Below are 25,160 nucleotides of genomic sequence, written 5' to 3'. Positions count from 1 at the left end.
TTCTTAATATGAAATGAGTATAATCTTGTTAGGAGTGATGCTAATGACGTTGAGGAAGTATTATTTAAAGAAAGAATAGAGTGTTGTGCCATGACTATGGTTATAGATGACTTTGAAAGGGGATTTTGAGAATTTAATAATGTTTAACTCGGAGGAATGGTGATATTATGAATGTTTTCATTGATGTTTGGGAGTTTTTTATTGTATGGGGGAAGTGGTTGAAACAAATGAGGTATTGCCCAACTTTCACTAGCTCTTAGTCGCTTTAGCCTAAGCTTAAGTATGTATTCAATTATCTAATCTTAGCACGAATTCCCTTGAATGTAGAATCGTGAGCTTGGGAGGAGAGCGTCAGTCGTTAAAGTTGAAGATACGTAATGGTATGTAAGGCTAGTCCCCTTCTTTCAAAGGCATGACTTCTATATTGTGACTTCTTTTTATATTTCCATGACCTTCTTACATTCCAAAGATGAAAGTTAACGATTCTTAAGAGTTTCTCGTGAGATAGAGATGGGATACATGCCATGATAGTGATGATGATAATGATGCTATGATGAGCTTGATATTCTTATCTTTATGATTACATTGATGTCATTTATTGTTATTACTTCATCTCATGATATAGTTCCTTTGAGGTGAGATATAGTGATGAGGATTACTCCATAATGCAATTGGAGGTTACCGACCTTACGTCACTCTGATAGAGTACAGTTTTTATTTGAGCACTTATGCATGCTTCATGATAAGTATATATGAATGATTACACCGTGCCTATTCGGCCGGGCATGACACCACTTCGGTGGGCAGCTTATGGATAATGATAACACCGTGCCTATTTGGCCGGGCATAACACCACTAGTGGGCTGCATGACATGATTACCCCAGATGCGGGAGGCCCGGATGCGGGCTAATGATGTTATTGATTCAGACAGTCTAAGTATGTATGTGTGACATGTTTTAAAGATAAAAGTGAGCATGCATGATTCCGCCTCGAGAGGCAAGTAATTACAGTTGTCCTTCCTTCTTATGCTTTCTATATTTCCTTATTATGTTATCATATACGCCTTACATACTCAGTACATTGCTTGTACTGACGTCCTTTTCTTTTATGGACACTGTGTTCATGCCCACAGGTAGACAGGGAGACGGCGCCGACGCTTAGGAGCATACTTAGTAGATTTGCAGGAGCACTTCACTACTTCGGAGTTACCATCTCTTGGTATATTCTTTTGTGTATATATTGGGGCATGGCGGGGTCCTGTCCAGCCCTCATGATTTTAGTACTTCAGTTAGAGGCTCGTAGATACTTATACGTGGGTTGTAGATGTTATGAGACTTTTTCATTGTGTATGTTGTACGTCTTTTTGGTAGCCCCGTGGGCTTATGCATATATACATATTTTAGGAGATTCAGAAATTGGTTATGACAATTTTGATGTTGAGAATGGTGTACATATATATCCCGGTTGAGTAAGATAGATAGCATAATGAGCGGTGCTTGGTAGCCAGCTCCGGGTACTCGTCATGACCCACTAGTTGGGTCGTGACACTTACAACATCGTCCCTGTGATCGAGAGGAGTCCTCATTTCTCAAACTTTCATATAGTGGAATATGTGGGAGGTCACGCATGGGAAAGAAGAGATCGATAAACCTATGCCGGCAGTTTACCGAACGATTGCCTCTACCATGCCGAGGAATGGTTTTGAAATAGGAAGGGACCTCGAAGGGATAACAAAGCCTATGCTAATCCCGAAAGAAAACTACCGCTTTGGTCCAGGGTATACCCCCAACGAAGACGAGCTCACAAGGTCAATCAAGAGAGAGCCCAGAGTGAGCAATCTACCTCGTCCAATTCCGGGTCTGTTCCAGTCATTTCCCAGAAAGATGCTGAATGAAGAAAAAACTGATGGGACTCTCGAGTCGCTGTTCCAAGAAGAGGGATGGTATGCGGTAATTGAAGAAAGTCTAGAGATACCCAACATACAAAGTCTAAGGCCAGAAGAGCGCCTGAACAATTGGACATCCACCCCCCTCTAGGCCTCTCGGTAGAGAGATAGATTTTCCTTAAAAACCTTTTGCTATAAGTGGCGACATTGGCTGAGGCACGAATGATCGCCTTTTTTCTAAATTACTTCGCGGTGTTTAAGAACGAAAATGGTTCGATGTTGTTCCAGACCAGGACCACAGTGGTAATCAATCACCTTTGAATTAATGAAAGCATCGAGCTACATAAAATTGTTACCTTTACCGAATAATAATAACAAAAGTTTTTTTACTAATCAGGTAATAACGATCGATGAATGAACCTAATTTTACTTTGCCTCGCTTGTTAAGTAGTAATCATAATAAAACAACAAAAAATGTCATGACATGTCATGAAACGAACAAGAAAATCAACCAACAGGAATATGAGGAGTATGATGAATCGACAATGATTCCAGAAGGGTTGGTAAAGAAGCTAGAAGAATTAGAAGAAAAGAAGAAGCCGAATATGGATAAAACTGAGGTGATCAATCTCGGTGACGAAGAGGATGTCAGGGAGACACGAATTAGCAGTCACTTGGGGACCATACAGAAAGAAGAGCTCATAGCTCTATTAAAGGAGTATGTGGATGTCTTCGCTTGGTCATACGCAGATATGCCAAGATTAAGCACTAAAATGGTGGCCCACATATTACCCATCAAGGAAGGTTTTGTCCCGATCAAACAAAAGACACAGACATTCAAGCCAGACATGTGTATCAGGATGAAGGACGAAGTAGAGAAACAAATCAAGTCTGGAATAATGAAAGTAATGTCCTACGCCACTTGGGTAGCCAACATAGTACCAATACCCAAGAAGGACGAAAAGATTAGAATCAGCGTAGACTACCGAGATCTCAACCGGGCCAGTCCGAAGGACAACTTCCCTCTCCCTAACATCCACATCCTGATAGATAACTGCGCGAAGCACGAGCTGCAGTCATTCGTGGACTGGTTTGCTGGGTACCACCAAATACTTATAAGCGAAGAAGATGCTGAGAAGACAACCTTTATCACCCATTCGGGAGTCTACCATTACAGGGTAATGCCGTTCAGCCTCAAAAATGCCGGCACCACATACATGAGGGCCATGACTACCCTGTTCTATGCAATGATACATCAAGAGGTCGAATTCTATGTGGACAATGTCATCATAAAATCAAAAGAAAGGTCAGAACATACCGTTCACTTGCGCAAGTTTTTTGACAGGCTTTGTAAATTCAATCTGAGGCTGAACCCCACTAAGTGCGCATTCGGAGTGCCTGCTAGAAAGTTGTTAGGATTCATAGTCTGTTGTAGGGGCATTGAGCTGGATCCTACCAAAATCAAAGCGATTCAAGATTTTCCACCACCTAAGACCAAGAAGGAAGTCATGAGTTTCTTGGGAAGGTTGAACTACATTGGGCAGTTCATAGCCCAGTCAACTGTGATCATAGAGCCAATCCTTAAGTTGCTCAAGAAAGATTCTCCCACGAATTAGACGGAGGAATGCCAAGGGCATTCGACAAAATCAAAAGATATCTCTCCAATCCTCTCGTTCTGGTGCTGCCCAGGCAAGGGATTTGTCACGACCCAACCCCGTGGGCCGCGACTGGTGCCCTACTTAGGCACCCCAAACAAACTCACAACCAGATCGTCGTATTCAGACTCGTTCAAACTCAACATACGTTATCCAAACTGAAAATGAACAACAGACGCCAGACACAAACATTTATCGAACACTTATCTTAAGCGGTCGCCCGTTCAGATTAGTCAAATAAAAATCAGAAAGGTGGCGGAATATACGTCGCCCAAATGCACAAACACACACATCAGAAAGGGGGCGGAATGTACATCGCCCAAATGCACACACACACATACAAACTCAGAGGCCGACTTGGCCATAGTAGCGTACGGGCCGCTTAAGAACGCAAAACAGGCTCACATACAAACACACCGGACCCACGACCCACAAATGTGACTACAGGCCTCTAGACAAAACAGAACAGATGAACATATGACGGGACAGGGCCCCGCCGTACCCACACATCCACAAATGTACCGAACACATACACAACAGAAGGTATGTACCAAAAGTAGGCTCCGGATCAAGGGGAGCTCTCCAACACAGCAGAATGAGTAGCCTAAACTGGAGGACCACCCAAACGAGCTTCTGTACCTGCGGGCATGAAACACAGCCCCCGAAGAAACGGGGGTCAGTACGGGAGAAGTACTGAGTATGTAAAGCAGAAGGTACAGAAATCACAAACACAGCTGGAGTCAGAAAGAACAAACACAACGTCAACGTAACAAAGCAAACCTGTGCGGAAGGCAAACGTACAAATGCAAATCAAATCATGTATAGGGTTTAGGAACGTGGTCACCCCCGACGCTGGTGCCACAACACATCATAACTCCAGAAGTTTTCAAATCTCCGTACAGTCTCCAGACACATCATATCACACACACATCACATCATCAGAACATATCAAATGCCATATCACATCATAACTCCATGAACGGTAACCGGCCCTATGGCGAGGCCTCGGAAGACGTAACACATCATAACTCCCGAATATGTTATAGCGCGCACGATCACAAAGTCGGCCCGGGTACCGACGAACGAAATCATAGCAGACAGCACGAACGGAGTAGTGCAGAAACCATATGCATATCAAAAATAATTTACCGAACTCAACATATAATTTACATATAGGCATATACCGACGCCAGAAGGCTCGGAGTAGGAATCAGATTGATCAAAATTTGTGTATAAAAGTTACGAAGTTCCAAACTGCCAAATTTTTTTAGAAAAACGCTCCTAGGTCATTTTCCGAAAATTTCACATTACTCGAAGTGCAAAACGTTCACTAACGGCATAGGAAGTTTCAAACGCACCATTGAGTCATAAACAAACGATCGCTGATCATAGCGGACGCAAACGAACCAAACAAACCGAATAAGGGAAGCCTCAGGGCTTGCGGGCCCACCTCGGGTCAAATTGAGGCGGCGAACACGAATCACAGACTTTAGGCTCCCTAGAGCCATCTACGAAAGTTTCGGAGAGTTTCGGACACAACAGCAAAAGTTATGGAGGTTCGAACACTCTTCTAACCAAATACAACAAAAAGGGTTCAATTGCGCTGAATGAATAGTACTCCAACTTGAACCTAGATTTCCAAGAGCAGAGTTACCCCCGAGATTCCGATCTTAACCTAGTATGACTAGGACATGCCAAAAGAAGGATAGGTAGGCTTTACATACCTGGTTGGTGCCTTACGCTCGTCAAATCGCGATTTCCCGTTTCGTCCGAAAACTGCAAATGGTCACTTTTACCAGTTACTATTCATGAAAGTTAACATTTTTGTCTTTGGGCTAAACTTGGCTACCGAAATTTCGGCAGCACTTCCCCTATAAATCTAACACCCCCGAGACTTAGCTCAGCTCAAAATACAACAACAACAACAACCCAAACATCATTACACAATACAAACCACAATCAAACCACACTAGCTTCAAAATTTCACCTTAATGCATAAGTTGGTAATCCTATATTCAAACTTCACAATTCCAACTCATATCCACATTATTGTATTCATTCATTCAAGATTATTCCACTACATAACAAACAAGTTCCAAACCATATACAAAGTTTCCCAAAATCCATTACTTTCCCTATTTCATTCAAAACACCAAAAGTTACGACGAACATTCTAACTTGCGTCGTTTCATCCCGAATTCATTAATATCAACTATAAGTCATATTTAAAGTCCTTAATATCATAAATATACTATGATATACACAAATATACCAAAGGTATACACTTTCCGATAACGTCCGAAATCATTTTCTAATGCCAACTCAATTCTTTAATCAATCATTTACAACATAAAGATCACAACGACACAACTAACAAACTTGAACGAAATCAATTCACATGTCCTTCCACCCCATATAGCTCACGGCCAAACACACCCTTTCTACACACACACGCCATGCACAAACACAACACCATTCCAAAATATTCATGCTAATCCAATCACTAACACATATATATCCATTTCATAACATAAAAACATAGATTTCTTACCTTGATCCTAATATTCCGATTCGCCGCAAACGTCGCCCTTTCGTCAAACTAATTGTACCACAACGAAGAGCACCTCGAACTCATCAATCATTCAAAAGAGACTAGGTGTGAGGATTAGAAACAAAAGCCAAGTAATTTTTTTTTTGTTTTGTGAATGGTTTTCTTGATAATTTCCAAAGACCACCTAGTATATATCCATTAGAAGGAGTCATGTGCATAGCACATGACAAATTTAAAAATGGGTTTGGGCCTCTCTTGGGGCCGGCCACCCCCAAGGACTTGGGCCTAAATTCTAGTTCAACTTTCTTGGCCCAACTCATTAAAAGTCCCGTTTCGTAATTCCCGAAACTAATTTCCGAAATTCCAAATTTACCCTCGGCCTTCCCCGAGGTCTTGACATTAATGATTCCCTAACCAACATAATCATAACAACTCGAATCAAAATATTTCCTCAATACACACAAGTCTTCTTTATTTCTCGATTTCCCGTTATACGAAAATACGGGACATAACAGGATTTTCCTCTTAATGTACTTGTTAGTATCAGAAAATGCTTTCGGTTGTATGTTGGCCCAGCATGATAGAGCAAGCAAAAAGGAATATGCCATTTACTATTTGAGCAAGAAGTTTACATCCTGCGAGGCGCGGTACAAGCTCGTAGAAAAGACCTATTACGCTCTGACTTGGATTGCTCAAAAGCTAAGGCACTATCTATCAGTGTTCACCACCCACCTCATATCCCGATTGGATCCATTGACATATATTTTCAAGAAACTAATGCTCTGGGAAAATTGGATGAATGGCAGATGCTACTAAGTAAATTCGACATCATATACGTAGCACAAAAGGCGATCAAGGGACAAGCTCTGGCCGACTTGCTGGCAGAAAGCCCCGTCAATAACAAACTTGAGCCTTTACGAACTTTCTTCCCAGATGAGGAGATGCTAGCTATGGAAGAAGAGTTGACGGAACCATATGCAGGTTGGAGATTGTTCTTTGATGGAGCGGTCAATTACAAAGGGTCAGGCATCGGGGCGGTGTTGATATCAGAGACAGGATAACACTACCTGATAGCCGTAAAGCTCAACTTCAGGTGTACCAACAACATGGCAGAATACGAGGCATGTGTCCTCGGCCTCAGAATGGCATTGGACATGTACATACAAGAGTTATTGGTAATCGGGGGCTCCGATTTACTCGTAAATCAAGTAAAAGGAAAATGGGCGACCAAAAACGATAAGATACTCCCATATGTAAATCTAGTGCAGATACTGTGCGAGAGATTCAATAATATTGATTTCAAGCATACCCCGAGAGCACAAGATGAGTTCGCAGACCCATCGGCTATGATAGCCTGCATATTCAGCACCCCGAGAGTGTTCACATTGACCCGCTGGAGATCACATTAAGAGAAGAATAGGCTCACTGCGCCAGCATCGAGACCGAGCCGGATGGCCAATCATGGTACATCGACATCAAGACATACCTAGAGAAGGGAGAATATCCCCCAGAGAGTTCAGCAAATCAGAAAAAGACTATCCGGAGGCTGGCTAATAGTTTCTTCCTGAACAAAAATGTATTGTACAAAAAGACACCTGACCTTGGGTTAGTCAGGTGCGTGGACGCCGAAGAGGCTACAAAACTGCTGAAAGAGGTGCACGCAGGGGCATGCGGTCCCCATATGAATGGATTCGTCCTCGCAAAGGAAATCCTAAGAACATGATATTACTAGATGACCATGGAGCAGGATTCGTGCAAAAGTGCCATCAGTGCCAAATACATGGAGATTTAATCAAGGTTTCTCCCACCGAGCTACATCAAATGAGCTCGCCATGGCCTTTCGTGGCATGGGGAATGGACATCATAGGACCTATCAAGCCTCCAGCCTCCAATGGACATCATTTCATCTTGGTCGCCATCGACTACTTTACTAAATGGGTAGAAGCCACTTCGCACAAGTCAGTGACCAAGAAGTCGTGGCTGACTTTGTCAAAAACAATCTGATATGTCGCTTCAGTGCACCGGAATCCATCATCACAAACAATGGTGCCAATTTAAATAGTCATTTGATCAAGGACATTTGCGAACAATTCAAGATAGCCCATAGGAAGATGAATGGAGCCGTAGAGCCCGCCAACAAAAACATCAAGAGAATCCTGAGGAAGATGATTGACAACTACAGGAATTGGCACTAACAGTTGTCTTATGCCTCGGGGTATCAGACGACGACCCGTACTTCCACCGAGGAAACTCCATATCTCCTTGTCTAAGGTACAGAAGTGGTCATACCCGCGGATGTGGAAATCCCCGCACTCCGTATTATCCAAGAGGCAAAGCTAAAGGACGCAGAATGGGTCAGAAACCGCTACGAACAACTGGCTATGATAGATGAGAAGCGAATGGTGGCCGTATGCCACGGATAACTGTACATACAAAGAATGTCTTGAGCCTTTAACAAAAGGATCAGGGCCCGACTTTTCCAAATTGGACAACTCGTGCTCAAGTGGTTCTTTCCCCACCAAGAAGAATATAAAGGAAAATTCATGCCAAACTAGCAAGGGTCGCACATCGTCAGGCAAGTACTCTCAAGAAGAGTCGTAGTCCTAGCCGAGCTGGATGGACAAGAGTGGCCTAAAGACATCAATGCAGACGCGTTTAAGAGATACTAAATTTAGGATCCCATTTCCTTGTAATTGCCTTATCATTTCCTTGTAATCGTATTTCCGTAATAGAATAAGAAATATGTATCCTTCTTTTGTAAATGAACTACGCAACAACCTGACTTCACCACGATGGGATACGTAGGTCGTCCGTATCAGAACCGGTCACATTATTAGTAAAATTCAAAATTCAGTTATATTATCCTGAACTACATTCGACCTGAATTCCTGCTGCGACAGGATACATAGGCCCTTTCGAGCTCGGTCGTCATAAAAGAAAAACTCAGAAGCCATTAGAAGAACCTCAGAGACAATGAAGCAGGAGGAATCGACGAGATCAAGCTATGAGGACTGATACAGGAACCGGCCAGGGAGATAGCAAAACAAAGCTCTACACCGAGCTAGAGGGAACAATTAACAGGGCGATAGCAAAACAAAGCTCTACACTGGGGCAGAATTTTTTAGGGAATCTCAAAAATTTCCACACAATGAGAAGTGGTAGGGTCCGCTCAAGGCAAACCCAAAACTGAGACAGAATTTTCAAGAAAGATCTTAAAATTCTTCCATCAGTTCAGAAATCAGCAATCATACCTCCCGAAAGATCCAGAAGACCTCGCTCAAAGTTACATGTCATGAAAAAAGATTTTTTTCAAAAAAAATAATATAATATATATATAGAACAATGCGCTTTACAATTTTTTTTTTTATTTTAGATTCTCAAAATACACCCATTAGCATATGTACGCTCTAAATCCATCACTCGAAATACCGAGCCCAATAGGTGTCACGACCCAGGTAGGGGCTGTGACGGGTACCCAGGGCTGACCACCGAGCACCGCTCGTTCTACTACTCATCAAACTCATTAAGCCTCTTTTTTCGTTCATAAACTCATAATCATAAGAAAATCATTTTCATTAAAGAACATAAATACTTTTATATACATAAGCCCTTTGGCTATCAAAAGATAATGTTCACATATCTACGTGTATAGAATAGTGACCTTGTGAGACCATATAACCCACACATACATATCTACGAGCCTCTACTAGAGTACTAGACATATGGACGGGACAAGACCCCGTCGTGCCCAAGATACATATACATATATATATATATACACAAAAGTATAACCCGATTAGCACCTCTGGAATAATGGAGTGCTTCTGCAAATCTGCTGGTAGCTCCTAAAGGTCTGCGCCGTCTCCCTGTCTACATATGGGCATGAACACAGCGTCCAAAGAAAACGGACGTCAGTACGAATATTATACTGAGTATGTAAGGCATGAATGAAACAAACATAATAGAGAAATCATAAGTCATGAGGTGAAGGCAAAACCTGCGCGACCTTTAAGGGTGAATACATTTTATACATATATCGCATATACATAATCGTAGTACATGAACCATCATAGTGTATACATCATCATGTCATATAATACATCATCGTAGTGCAGTAGCTTCTCATACACATAAAACATTATCCGTATTCAGCCACGTAGGGCTTGACAATATCCGTATTCGGCCACATGGTGGCTCGACAGTATCCGTATTCGGCCACGTAGTGGCTCGACAATATCACATACATATCTTCCATATTCGGCCACGTAGTGGCTCGACCATATCACATGCATCATACAAGGATCAATATATCTCATCATTATCATTGCCATCACATACATCTTATAAGCTTATCGTAACCTTCTATTAATGCACACATTTAAATTTAAAGACAATCTATGAAAATCACATCATATTCGTAGCATGAATTTTGTATAAATATCGCATGATAGTCTTTATAATCTTTAGGCTTAAGCTCATCATTTCCATTATCATTTCTATAGCGTATCTCTCACCTTTATCTCACATGAAATCTTTTATGAACATAGACTAGCAGTTTCTCGAAATATTGGTCATAAGACATAAATTGAGGCTTATGAACAATCTATAACAATGTCGGGGTGACGTAAGGTCGAGAACCTTCGATTCCATTATGAACATATATGAACCTTATGCCTCACCTTGAAGGGATTAGTATATAAGGTGAGTGTATACAAGGAACAACATCATTTACTTTATAAGAACATCATATCATATCTCTTGACTCATATAGCTATTCAAGATCTTAGGCTCTTGGCTTTACGGGATATAGGAGAATCATGGAAAGGGAGAAGAACCATATCATGGGATTCATGCCATAGAAATAAAAGCACTAGCCTCACATACCTTTGTCATTTAGCTAAGCTATCGTTCACTTGCTCTCCGTCACGTCGCTACCTTCACGAAAGAATTCGTATTGACGTTAGTTAATCGACTACGGGAATGCGTCACTATTTCTAGAGAAAATTGGGCAGCACTTCCTTTATTTATACTACTTTTCTCATAGTCTATATCAAATCCCAAACATTTACAATAGCACTTCACAATATCGTATCAACAATCGTCATTCATATACTTTGAGCAAAATCCACCATTTTTCTCTATTTTCTCCACATTTATGGTTGTAGTTCGTTATCGCGTTTTCTCATATATAATGCTTATTTCCTGGTCTAAACATCATTTACAACATATTCATAATCATGTCACATCAACGTTTATGGTTCCATTCAACTACTATTCAATTATGGCACTATTCTCCCATTTAAGACCCATTTTCCATGTCTTTCTACAATTCAAGCATCTTAGCTTTCCAATACCTTAAAAAACATGCTAAAGTCATAAAACTTACCTTATATGGTGGTGGAACAAGCCTAGAGTGGAGTTCTTCCTCCTTCCTCAAAATCCTATTTTTCCTTCCTTGGAATTTCTTGGTTTGGATGAACTTCACTTGAGTGTCACACACTTTGTTTCATGGATTTGGTGTTGTTGATCTTGATATCCCTTTGATTCTCTTAAATTTTGTGGATGAAATGTTTGGATAAGTTCTAGAGGGTTCTTGAAGGTTGTAGATGAAATATGAATGAAAATGAATGAGAAAGTCACTTATAATAATCACAAAATCTGATTTTTAATGAACAGTCGTCGGGGTGTACAGTGGTCATAAACCACAGTTTACGGACCGTATACTAGTTTACGGGCCGTATAATGTGGTCGTATTTAAGCATATCAAAACAGAAAGGTTTGCTGAGGTCATGATGGTTTACGGCCACAGTTTACGGGCCGTATTTCAGTTTACGGTCCGTAAACTGGGTCGTATTTTACCATTTAAACTTTGGACAGAAAGTTGAAATTTTTGGAACGTTGGAGGACGATGGCAGTATACGGTCCGTAAATCACTTTACGGGCCGTATTCTGTTTTACGACCACTGGCTGAATTGAAATCCTACAACTTTCTTATTTCCAAAAATTCATGAATCGTCATTCCCTACTTAGTAAAACATCGTACACTCATACTCTTCGTTGGTCTATTCATTTTACGTTCACGGAGAAATTTCCTAGGTGTAACAATAGGGTTCAAAAGAACGTCAAAAAGAGCCACCAGACGGGATGACAATGACACTAATTAGTCTTTTAGGAAACTCACAATTTTTTTGTGGATGCAAGATTGTAATAGGACAGCAGGAACGCCACTAACCGGCCTACCCACAGCTCGTCCCAACAAGGAGAGACCAAAAAGGTCACAGTAGAAATGAGCAGAAAGGACTTATCCGACCAAAAAGGTTAAGACGATGAGCAAAATATATATATATCCGACCATGAGGGTCCTACAACAATTAAGCGACAAGGACATATCTGGCCGAAGGGGTCATGATAAAGACAAAGGGGCATATTTGACCTCAAGGGTCACCGCCCATGCTGCTGCCGAAAGAAAGACCATTCAGCCACAAGGGCCACATCTGTCATCTATAATTCCTTTTGATTCTTCCATTCTTTAAATTCCTTTCAATTCGTTCATCCCTGCTGCTAAGAGGGTCATTGCACGTTTACTTTCCAGCTGCCGAGAGGGCCATTGTGCGTTTACTTTCCTGCTGTCAAGAGGGCCATTGTGCGTTTACTTTCCTGCTGCCGAGAGGGCCATTCATTCATACATACTATCACGACCCAACTAGAGGGCCATAACGGATGCCCAGAGCTGACTACCGAGCACCACCTATCAACTTATCATCAAACTCAACCTGAACATACACCATTTCCAACACAAGTTTATCATGAAATGATCCTCAAATATCTCTCAAAACATATATGCAAATAAGCCCACAGGAATACGAAATGACTTACAAAATATACACTGAAGAGATCACGAGACATCTACAACCCAGACATATATATCTACGAGCCTCTAACTAGAGTACTGAAATCATAAGGACGGGACAGGACCCCTTCATGCCCCAAATATATACACAAAAGAATATACCAATAAGCGGCAACTCCGGAGTAGTGGACTGCTCCTGTATGGCTGCTGACAACGCTCCTATGTATCCGGACCGTCTCCCTATTTACTTGAGGGCATGAACGCAGTGTCCATAAAAGAAAGGACGTCAGTATAAATAATGTACTGAGTATGTAAGGCATGTATAAACAAATAAGAGAGCATGAGATGAAGAGATAACCTATAACTGATTGCCTCTTAAGGCGGAATCATGCATGCTAACTTTTATAATAAACAACATCATATCACGTATACATATATAAACTGCCCGACCATATAGGTACGGTGTGATCATTATTAACCCGCGTCCGGGCCTTCCGCGTCCAGTGTAACCATCTCATATCGCCCACTAGTGGTGTCTGCCGGCCAAATAGGCATGGTGTAATCATCATAAGCTGCCCACTACACCCACCGTAGTGGTATCTGCCCGGCCAACTAGACCCATATAATAAACAACTCCCAAACATCGATAGCAACACCCATAATATCATAATCATTATACTTCTTTAAGTTAGATATTGTTCAATCCTCCAGACTCCTTTTCGAAGTCATCCATAACCGTAATTACAACACAACACCATATTCATTTACATATAATACTTTCTCAACATCCTTAGTATCATTCATAACAAGATTACACTCATAGCATACTAAGAATCATGACTCAAATTAACTTAATACTAAAAATATCATTATTTCCATATTTGAGCTCATATTCCACTTTCTTCTCTTATCCGAGTCGTTCAACCACTCAAATACTCTTAATAACATGGAAGGGATGTAAGACTTACCTTTGATCATATAGGAATGAACTTTGGATGAAGATAATTCATTTGAGCAAAACCCCAACTTCAATACCAAAGGAATTCTTGATTTTTATAAACCCTAGTGAGCCTCTTTGCACTTGATTTTCTTTATTCTTGGTGTTTAATCTTTGATTTCCCTTGGATTTGTGTTAATATGGTGTGTGGAATATTCTAGAGCTCTCAAGATGTGTGGAGAATGTGAGAAATGAAAAATAAGAACTTAGGTCATATATTTATAACTATGAAAAATCTAACCTGACATGATTTATACGGACACTTATACGGTCCGTATAATTTTATATGGTCCGTATAAGTGACCGTATAATTTCATCAAGGGTCAACTTTTCTGTAACTGTTATACGGACACTTATACGGTCCGTATAAGTGACCGTATAATTCCACCAAGGACTGACCTATTCCGTGACTGGTATACGGACCCTTATACGGACCATATAAAGTTATACGGACCGTATAAGTTGTCGTATAACTCACTTTTTTCTCGAACTTGTTCTCGTCGATTTTTCTGATCTCAAATCCTTATGGAACCTTCTTATCACTTTTTTAATACTTAATTAATCATCTAAGGAGCCCCATAGCTTCTTCTCAAGACATCACTAAATAATCTTTAACTCGATAATTTGCGAAACCTTCCCAAACACAACTTATACTTCACTTCCTTCGGCGAACTTATTTTCACCGATTCATATGACTTCTAAATCTTGTCTTGTACACTTTATAAGCTACCAAATACCCTCCTTAAGGTCATATGGACTTCATGTTCTCCTTAAGTTTGCGTTAGTCTACTCACAGCGCAACAACACCGAATGTCTGAGGTGTAACACATACTGTCAAGAGGGCCATTCATTCATACCTACTGCCAAGAGGGCCATTCATTCATACATACTACTAAGAGGGCCATTCATTCATACATACTGCCGAGAGGGCCATTCATTCATACATACTGTCGAGAGGGCCATTCATTCATACAAACTGCCAAGAGGACCATTGCACGTTTACTTTCTTGATGCCAAGAGGGATATTCATACAAATATCATAAAAATATTTTCAATATTATCAAATTTTAAAAGCAGGTGCATAGCCTCCAAAAGGGAGCCAGCTGGCTAAATTAGATCCAGACGAATTGTGGAGCAAACGTGAAACTTTTTCTTACGCAACTGGTCAAGCTAGGGTGTCCATGTGATTCAAGCTCTCCGGCCAGGACTTGGAAGCCATCCAATCTAAGACTCAGCCACCATCTGTTTATTTTCAATAAAAAACCTCAATCGGTTGGATACACATCGGTAAAATCTGAAGGTATTCCCGTAAAATGGGGTGCTCTTCTCCAGCAAGTCAAACTACATATGGCCTGATTCCTAGAGACCAGGGATATGTAGGTAGACTGAGGCGGGAGTCTCAGGATTTTCCTGCTAAATCACTTAAAGTCTTTAATCGAGTCAAACTACAGGTGGCCTAAATTCTCATATGTCCCGAGATATGTAGGAAACCCGGAAGCCAAGGTCTAGCCACATATGTGTGAATTGCTTGAAATTAAAGGGCAAGATGAGTCAGGTCTGTAAAAAATTAGGGTTAGTCAAATTTCGTTGCTCAGGGATGATCCCGCCATTCCCGAACACCAAAGGGGCAGTTGTTGACACCTATTTTTTGTCCTCCCGCAATTTATTTTAAGTGCTCGGAGTCCTTGGACAATAAATAAAATCAGCTGCGCACCCTAAAGGGTCTAAGTAATTTTTCATGAAATTATTTGAGATTATGCTTCACCTCTTTAAATTAATAAAGAAACCTCCAAGATATTTTAAATTTCGTGAAAATTAATTAGGGTTTTTATGACATTCAGGGAATACTTTTATTGAAATTAATCAAAGGCAAAACCCTTTTGAATAATTATTTACTTAATTAACTGAATCAAGGAAAATTAGATTAATGAGTAATTTATTCCATTTTATTGTCCAAGGCCCTTTGAGTAATTAAAATAATTGACCATTTTACCCCTTAAACCTTGACTCTATGTGTGTTTGCGTATTTGCTTAATTTTCTTTTTATCTGGTTAATTAATTTAGAACCAGTATCTGCAAAATGATTTTTGACGAGTCCTGTTTTAAATTAATTAAGTCCTAATAGGTTAGTAATTTGTTTTTCTTTTGGGATATTAATCCTCGACCCTCCATGGTGTATATATACAAAAATACAGGGTGTATATATACATGTATACACGTCCATAGCCCAGTCATTTTAAATAAATAAAAAAAAGAACCAGGCCCAGTCCAATATGGACCAGACCCGGTGCATTAACGAATTGGGGGGGGGGGGGGGGATAATATACTCCTTCCTCCAATTTCAGTTCAAGATCCTAGGGGTCATTTTGCAAAAGAGAAGAAGGGCAGGCGGCTAGGGGTAAAACCTAGCGCCGCTCCACTGCCCCTTCAACCACCCGCCTGTTTTTTTAGTTGTGTCCCATCGTATAGTTGAGTGTGTGGCATGGGAGAGGATGAAGCATTAACAGCTTCGTCTTTCCCTCCAGAAAATCCGGCGAAACAGCCCTCAAAGGTACAAATCCCCCCTTTCTTTATATTTTTCTATCATTATGTTAGTGTTAAAGCATTTTGAGTCATTGATTTACCTTGAATCTGGACCGTGTGTTGGATTTGTGAGTGAGGACTTGTATAAATCTACAAGTCCACATCGGTAGTGTGAGGTCTGAGATGTGTTCTGGTTTTCTATAAATAGAACCCCATTTGTTCAAGAAAAAGAAGGTTGGAAACCGAAAAAGGCTTGAAATTTATAGTTTTTTCAAAGTTTTAAAGTTTTCATTAGTCATAAATTTTAAGTTTAACCTAAGGTTTCAGTTTTTAGTTCTAAAGCTGCTGTCTTTTATTTGTTTTGTGGTGTTGGTGGCTTGAGTTTGGCATTGGAAGCATAGAAGCCTCAAAGTCCATCGTCTGCCCCCGGTTGCACTAGTAAAATGTAAAGACCTTTTAGTTTATTGCCTTTCTATTTATATTTTTGTTTATATTAGGTTTATTTAATGTGATTAGGTGTGGTTTAGAATGGAGTTTAAGCTAATGTGCTTGTTTAATGAGGCTTTCTTTTTAGATTTCTGTCTATTGTGCTTATTTAACAAGATTATGTGGGGCTTAGAATATAGTTTAAGCTGACAGGTTATTTTGATTTAGATTTCCATTTAGAACTTCTGTTTATATCATGTTTGTTTGATATAATTAGGTGTTTTTATGTGTGGTTTAGAATATAGTTTCAAACTAACATGCTGGTTTGATTTGGTCTTTTCATTTAGAATTTTTGTTCATATCTTGTTTGTTTAATATGACTAGGTGTTTAAATATGTAGTTTAGACTATAGTTTAAGCTGATGAGTTTGTTTGATTTAGATTTCTGGTCTGTATCATGCTTATTTAATTGTGATTAAGAGTATTAAGTGTAGTTTAGACTATAGTTTAAGCTGATGAGTTTGTTTGATTTGGATTTCCATTTAGATTTGTGTCTTATCATGCTTGTTCAAATACCACTAAGTGCTTTATGTGGGGGTCTAGAATGTAGTTTAACTTAATGTGTTTTCCTGATGAGTGTTATAAGTCTTGTGCTTTGAATTGGAGTCAAGGGGCCTCTGTCAAGTGTCATGATGGGTTTAGTCCTATATGTCCCATGTAATAGGCTTGGTTTAGGAGTTAGTTTGAAGTTACAGGGCTTTTGAGTGATTTATTTGCCTCACGGTCTTGGTTTTGTCCATTTGGAAATGTGTCTTGGTCTGAAGGTTGACTAAAAGGGGTCAAGAGGCCCGTTTAAAATGAGTTGTTTGATATGGTGTTGAATGATTTATTTGGGCAATGTGTTTTTCTTGATATTGTTTATAGGTTGAAGATTGGTCATGTCTGGACTTAGTCTAGTCCTGTGTGGTTTGACCTGATCATATGTTTGGTTGGGAGGTTAATAGTTGACATATATTGGAGCTAGTCCAATACTGTTAGGTTTTACTTGATCATGTGTTTTGGTTCGAAGACTGAAGGTTTACTATGTGCTCTATGGGGTTCGATTTGTTCTACTTGGTGACATGTTTGGCCTTAAGGGTGTTGGTGGTTACAAGTGGATTAAATGCCTTTGTTTGGTCTGGTCTCTGTTTGCCTCATCTAAGTAATATGTATTTGATTAAAAACTTGGTATTTTAGATCACATTAGAACATGTTGAGACAGAAGTTTTAAAATAATGATTCTGGGAGGCGAAGGGACTTAAACTTGATCAAAAGTATTTCATTTGGCTTGCGTTTGTCTGATTGTCCTGCTTATGGTAAGTGTGGGAATTTGTTGAACCTACCTCTGCGTAGAATCAGGAATATGTGCCTATGTGTGAGTCTGTTTTGGCCCACCATGTGTAGGAATAACCATGAATGTGTGGTGTATATAAAAATATTGTCTTTGGACTGATCACCTAGTTATGATAACTGTAAAGATAAGGAATAAAAGGGAAGAAGTGTAATGGGAACCTTGATACAAGTTTTTGCTTATTTTGTCTTTGTGTGGCTTCCCTGGATGCTTTAGTATTTCCTTTCTGATGTTGTGAACTAAGTTCTTTTAAAAGGAGTTTGGCTAAGGTTAGAATAAAGGTGGTTAAAGTTTGTTGCTGTTTCTCTCTGTGTGATTTGATCCTAATGGGAAAAGGAAATATGTGCTTCTTTAAAATGCAGTGTGGTTAAGAGCAAAGATCCTTTCATTATTATAATTTGGCTTAAAATTATTCAGGAACACCAGCCTTTTATTGTTTTCTCTATGATTATGGTAGGTCTGTTCCTAGTACATCATGTTTGAACTTGGTAACAAAGGACTTCCAAAACTGGACATTAGTCTCATAAGTCCATTGTGGGAGTTGTGACAGAGTTAGGATGTTTTGAACCTACCTAGGACCTTTAGTGTTGTCACTAGAAAAATGAAGATGAGGTCGGAGGAAGTAAGGAAGAGTTTTAGGAGAGGAAAGGGTGAGCCTAGGCATGAGATGGAGGTAGTGGCCAGTGGAGCCCCGGATCCCCTTTTGCTAAAAGGAAACTCAGGAAAAGCAGACGGGGAGGTGATGATCCCACCCTAGCATGTCTCCCTTTCAGGAGCCTGAGACTGTTTTTTCTTATTTTTTGACCTTCTCCTCATGATCTTGGGACTCACAAAGGTCTTCAGTAGGGAAGAACAGTTTAGCCATGTCTAAAGAGAGGGGAAGATACACCTAGAATCAAATGAATTGCTGTTAATATTTGAAAAGTCCAAGTATGTGTGATTTCTACCATGTCTCTCGAAAGTGTGTCTTCCTTTATCTGGGGAGTTTTCTTGTTTTGAGTTGTATTGTTTAAACCAGTTGTGTGCAAGAAAAGTGGGGTTCACAAGTGTATTGTATTAATGTGAGCCCACACCATACGAAGTTAAATGTCAATTGGTTACTTGCCATTTGCTTTTGTTGCTGGCCATGGGTTATTCATCCATCTTTGTTTGGCTTGTTTATCCATGACTGGAATCTGAAACTTTTCCACTTTCGTTATTGATTGAAAGTTGCTCCCTATGGGATGATTGAATCCCTTGTTTGCCAAGCAGTGATCATGCCATAAATCTATCTCTTGCTTTCTTTTTCCTTTCCTTTTGTTCCTTGAGAAGTGCTTCTGGTTAGTCTAGGTATGTTGAAAGGTCATTTCTGAGAGTCAAAATAGTTTTAAGACTATTGTGACTGAGTAGCCATATAACTTGCCCATAGGGAATTTCTTTTCTTTAACAAAGGTCTTTACAGTTTATTTATTTGTTAACAAGCAACCCTAATTAATGAGCCAATCTGTTATATGCTTAAGTTAATAAAAGAGAGGTAAGTTTTTAAAAGATGCCAGTTTCTGAACATGTGCTCTAAAGTCCAAAATGTTGTCATGATCCTTGATTGTTTGTAATACCTTCCCTAGGACCTTTTATGTGAGAATGCAGTGCTTGTTTTGATATTGGTTTGGTCATGTGTACCCTTGAGGTTTAGTTGAGATGAGATGTATGCTATCACTTGAATTAGCTTAACCTGCCCTGTTTTTCTCTAGGAAATGGCTTTGACCTTAGTGAAATGGATGGGTCTGTTTGTTCTGAATATGTGCATTTGGAATCCTTTATACTAGGCCCTAGAATAGGAAACCCTGAGAGAAACAAACATCCATATGATCACAGAGAAGGCTGGAAATGAACCAAGCCACATGACTTAGCAAAGACCTTTTCAAGGGGCCTTAGGGAAAGGAGAAGAGTAAAGCCAGGCTCAGCCTGGTTCACAATAGTGTCCTTCAAATAAGGGGTCCCGTGGCACTTGCCAAAAAATTATGGAAAATCACCTAGATTCTGCCCCCTTAAGTTTAGTGAGACCCCCTCCCCAGCTTAGAGCTAACATTGAACTTGAATGGCTGATTTTGGCTTTGACCTAAATAAAGAAGTAGTTGTGTATATGAGTTCAAAATAAGAGGCAGAGATGGGAGGTTAGGCAGAGGTGTAGATTTTGCTTGCTTTCCCTTTATCTGGTTTTGTTTACTTGACCTTGAGAGTACATTAGTTGCCCCCCACCCTTCCTTGCCATAGCCCTGTCTTTGTTTCGTTCCCTTTGTTCCCCTCATTTGTAAGAGACAAAAAATGCCCTAATTACTCTATGGTGGTATGTTTGATACTGATTTCCCCCTCCTTTGAGTGTTACAGTTTGTGTGTGCCCTTCTTATGATCATGTGTCTTTCATTCATCTGCCCAGTTCATTCCACATTTAATATGTTAGCTATGTCACATTTCTCTCAATAACTATGTTATTTTGTCTTGTCTCATTTATAAATTTATAGGTTGTAGTGTGTCACCTTGTGACTGCGGGCCTGGCTTTGTATTTCTTTGACTCATTTAGCCTGTTTTGGGACCTTCCCCATAAGTGTGTGTATGGTTATGTTTAGCTACTGCAAGTTTATGAATTTATTTGTTTTGGTGGAATCACATTTATGGACGAATTTGAACAGTTGTGCAGTGGCTTATCCTGGGTTCTGGTTATGTTTTGTATGGCTGAATTGGTATGGGACAAGGCAATTTGGGGTGAAGTTTAGTCTTAGCCTTCCCGGTGACCAGCCATGCCTGGGGTTTGTGAAACCCTATGCAACTTGTGCGGCATCAGGAATACAGGGGCAATGACTTACCCTTCCTCCTCATTGTCAAAGACCAACTAATATTTTTAGCGGTGTTCGCATATAAGCCTTGCCACAGTTTCCTAGTTTGGCCCGAAAAATCTGTTGTGATATACTTGTGTATGTTTTATGTATATGGCCTTCCTTCTTAGTACAATTGTGATAGTTGAGCCTGCCTTGATATACATGTATATGTTTGATGTATATTCTTTTTTTTAAAAGTAAAATAGTGATAATTTCAAAAAATTATAACTAACCAGTTCCCTTTTTTCTTCCATCCTTCACCACATGACCACTCGGGTCGAGCCAACCTGCCTGTTGGGCCTCGGGCCCAACAAGGAAAATTCTTTTCTCGGAGATATTGAGTCCGTAAAGAAGGAGGAAAAAGCTTGGCACGCAAAAGGCCTAGCCATGGGTGAAAATGGCGGGCTAGGGGCTTGGTACCTTCCTAGTCTCTACATTTATTTGCTCATTACTATTTTTATTCATTTCTATGTATTTGCAAAATTTGTACAAACTCATGTTATAGTGGAATCTTTATTATGCGAACTAGTAGTCTTAGGACGACAGTGCTCATGCCGTCTAGATTGACTCTAAGTCCCCAAACCATTTCTTTCAAAACCCGGATTTAGCGTAACGATTTTTGATAACTTAAAATTGGATTAATCAAACTATTTGACATGGTTTTAAATCATCAAAACAAGAGAATAAAAAGAATATATCAAAAAGCTTTCGAGTATTACAATGGTGTTAAATGGATTGTTTTTTTCAAAAACAAAAACTAAGTTTTGTTTTTTCTAGAACCAACGAATAAAATAGGCAAGTATTCTTATAATTAGCTGGAACACTTTGGGGCCAAACCCCACTGATTTTTGACAAGAAATGGACAAGGCCAAGATTGACCAAAATAAAAAGGATTTTCGGGCCAAGAGCCTGTTTACAAGAGAAATAAATGGGGAGGACTTAAACACTCCTAAAGCCCTTTTTAACAAATTCATTTGGGCCCAAAATAGGCAAGTCTCTTTCAAATCAAGTGTTGGCTATAAAAGTCCAAAACACAAAAACCAATTTCATAAGTTGTTTTAAACAAGGCACTTTCCTAAAGTAAAACACTTCTGTATATATGAGTTCTCAGATAAAGTGTTCCAAACGAGTTATACGGGTCGAACCGAATAAAGTATGATTTAAGCATGAATAAAAAGGGGATATTTCAAAAAAACATAATAAGTTTATATTCCTCGAAACAACATGTATAAATGTAACAACTTTATACTCACTTTTCAAACGAGATACACCACCTTTACATCCAAAAAGGGGGAATTATTTTACCCCTATATTATAAATCCGAACCAACCTACCTTATACATAAATGGAACATCTTCAAATTCTCTTCAAAAAGTGAAATGACAAGACTTTTCTCGAGAATAAACACTAAATAGATAGTTCATGCAAATGCTCATACTTCGGAATTTGAAGGTCAACCGTATAGTACGGATCCTTAATACTGGGGTGCCTAACACCTTCCCCAGGGGATTATCAGAACCCTTACCTAGAACTCTGGATTACGAAAAAAATTTCACGGGATTTGAATAAACCCTTCACCCCAGGTTTTCCTAATTTCCTAAAAATTAGGTGGCGACTCTTTTCAAAAATAAGTTCGAAAGAGCACCAACGAGTTCGTAGTAGCCTTTTATGCCTTAAAACCGCATAAAAAGTGAACTGTTACATACGGAATCTGCTATATATCATTTTTGAGATATATACCACACAATGCGTATGAAATGCGAATAAATTCGATATGAATTAGTCATAAAAATGTTGAAAATTAATGTGTATGAAATATGTATGGAATCTGATTCGTATCAGTTAGAAAATTTCTTATACATATATTGTTTCTCATAATCTATATATAGTTTGATCGGTTTTATACAATTTATGTGTACTTTATCATAATCAAAATATACATACAACTTTTATATATATTTTATACATAAAAATTATAACGATTTTATACAGTTATACATATTGCATACAAAATTTATACATATTTATTTTTTGGTCTATGAACTTTTTATAGAATCTGGGTTGTATCAATTACAGATTTATGATACATATTTTCTCAAAATTTATACATACTTTGATCAGATTTTATACAATTTATATGTACTTTATCAGAGTCAAAATATACATACAATTTATATACATATTTCATATATAAATATTATAACGAATTTATACAGTTGTACATATTGCATGCAAAAATTATACATATATATTTTCTGGTGTATGAACTTTGTCCATTCCCCCCCCCCCCCACCCCCACCCCCGCTTCCCTTTCCGAAACTTCAAGCGATCTAACTTTTGGGAGAGGATCTTCATTGAGTTTTCTTGGGGAATTTTGGGAATTCACTTGAATATGCACAGTGCTAGAGAAGCATTAACAGGGAGTTAGATACAAAAACAAAGCACCGTAGTACCACCTGAAAAACCCAAAAATAGGGCTGAAACACCACAACTATAACAACGCCTATGCTGTCTTCTCTTCTCACCACTGAAACTGTCCCTAGATCCAAAACTTCATCACCACCGATCCGAAAAATTGATTTTTCTACAAGCACAGAGGTGGAGAAGCAGCATCAGTAATTCTCTAATTCAAAATTGGTTTTCATACCGAGAAGTTGATTGTTTGTGAATTTTGAATGAGAGTTACAGATTAGAATGGACTTTTTGAGTGAAAATTGGAGAAAATTAGGGAACAATATTTCATAATTTTATATGGGAGAGAAAAGTGGATGAAATAAGGGAGCAAAAGTTGGAGAAAATCAGGAACAATATCTCTTAATTTTGAATTGGGAGAGAAAAGTGAATAAAATAAGGGAAGCAGTTTTCTTACCATATTTACTGTGTTTTATTTTTCTTCTTGTTAGTTTACCTGATTCGTATAGCTTTTGTTAGAAATCTATTGATATATATTGCAAACTGAAAGGTATTATCCGGTTCTGTACATATACCCTCTTACTGTGTACATATACATGTTTTGCCCTTATTTCCCTAATTTAAATGGACTTACGTATTTTTTTTCAATTGATGGATAAATAAATGTTTCTTGGAATTGTGTTGGATTGATATGTTATAAAGTTGGTGTATTCGATCATTTTAAATACTCCTGTAAGATTATATGTAGATAAGCTCACGTGAAATTTGATTTAAAGTTTGGCGAAGTCTTGATAATGTGAGCTGAAATTGAAGTGGGTCATGTGATTTGAATTGAGAAGAGATATTAGTCTGATAGTTATTTTCTTAATAAATTGGTTTGGCCGAGATAAGCAAAATATAATCTTGAGCCTAAATTTAAGGCCAAAAGGAAATGATCAATTATTAATTGCGTGAGATGAGCTAGATGAGATGTGAATTTATTTCAAATCCCATTGCAAAATTAAAAGAAAAGAGTGGAAAAATAATTGTAAGGAAGCGAGATGGGTTGCGAATTCGATTCAAAGCCTGTTGTCAAAGAGAGAAAAAAAATTATTCGATCAAGAACGAGTTTGGGTTTTTAACCCTAAAAATCTATAAGTTATTGAATTAATTTATGTAATTTTTAAACGATAAAGAGCTACTACTGATGAATCATTTTAAATAAAATGTACTTACCATATTTGAAGCCGGAGTAATTGGGGTGGATAGACATTAAGTACGTTAGATGCTTATTTAGGTACGGGAAGTGGGAACGATCCTTAAATGCCTCAAAAGACGCGAGAAACAAATCAAAGTTCATGGTAAGACTAGAAAGCGCTTCTTCCAGTACACCATACACTAATAATAATAAAACGAGTTTTAAAGCGAATAAGAAAGGGCAAGCCATATTATCCATCGATGGATTTTTCCGGCCCATCTATGACTGCTCTAGAATTTCCATGTCACTCATCTATGGATATACATTGCTCCCACTATCCGACCATGGATATATCTGGCCCATCTACGATTCCGTCTGAGGCTCCATATAACTCTTGTAATATGGTCACTCCACAAGCAACATCAACATTAACAGCTTT

This window comes from Lycium barbarum, chromosome 6 (assembly GCF_019175385.1).
Source record: "Lycium barbarum isolate Lr01 chromosome 6, ASM1917538v2, whole genome shotgun sequence".
Taxonomy (NCBI): domain Eukaryota; kingdom Viridiplantae; phylum Streptophyta; class Magnoliopsida; order Solanales; family Solanaceae; genus Lycium; species Lycium barbarum.
This window is presented reverse-complemented; position numbering follows the sequence as displayed.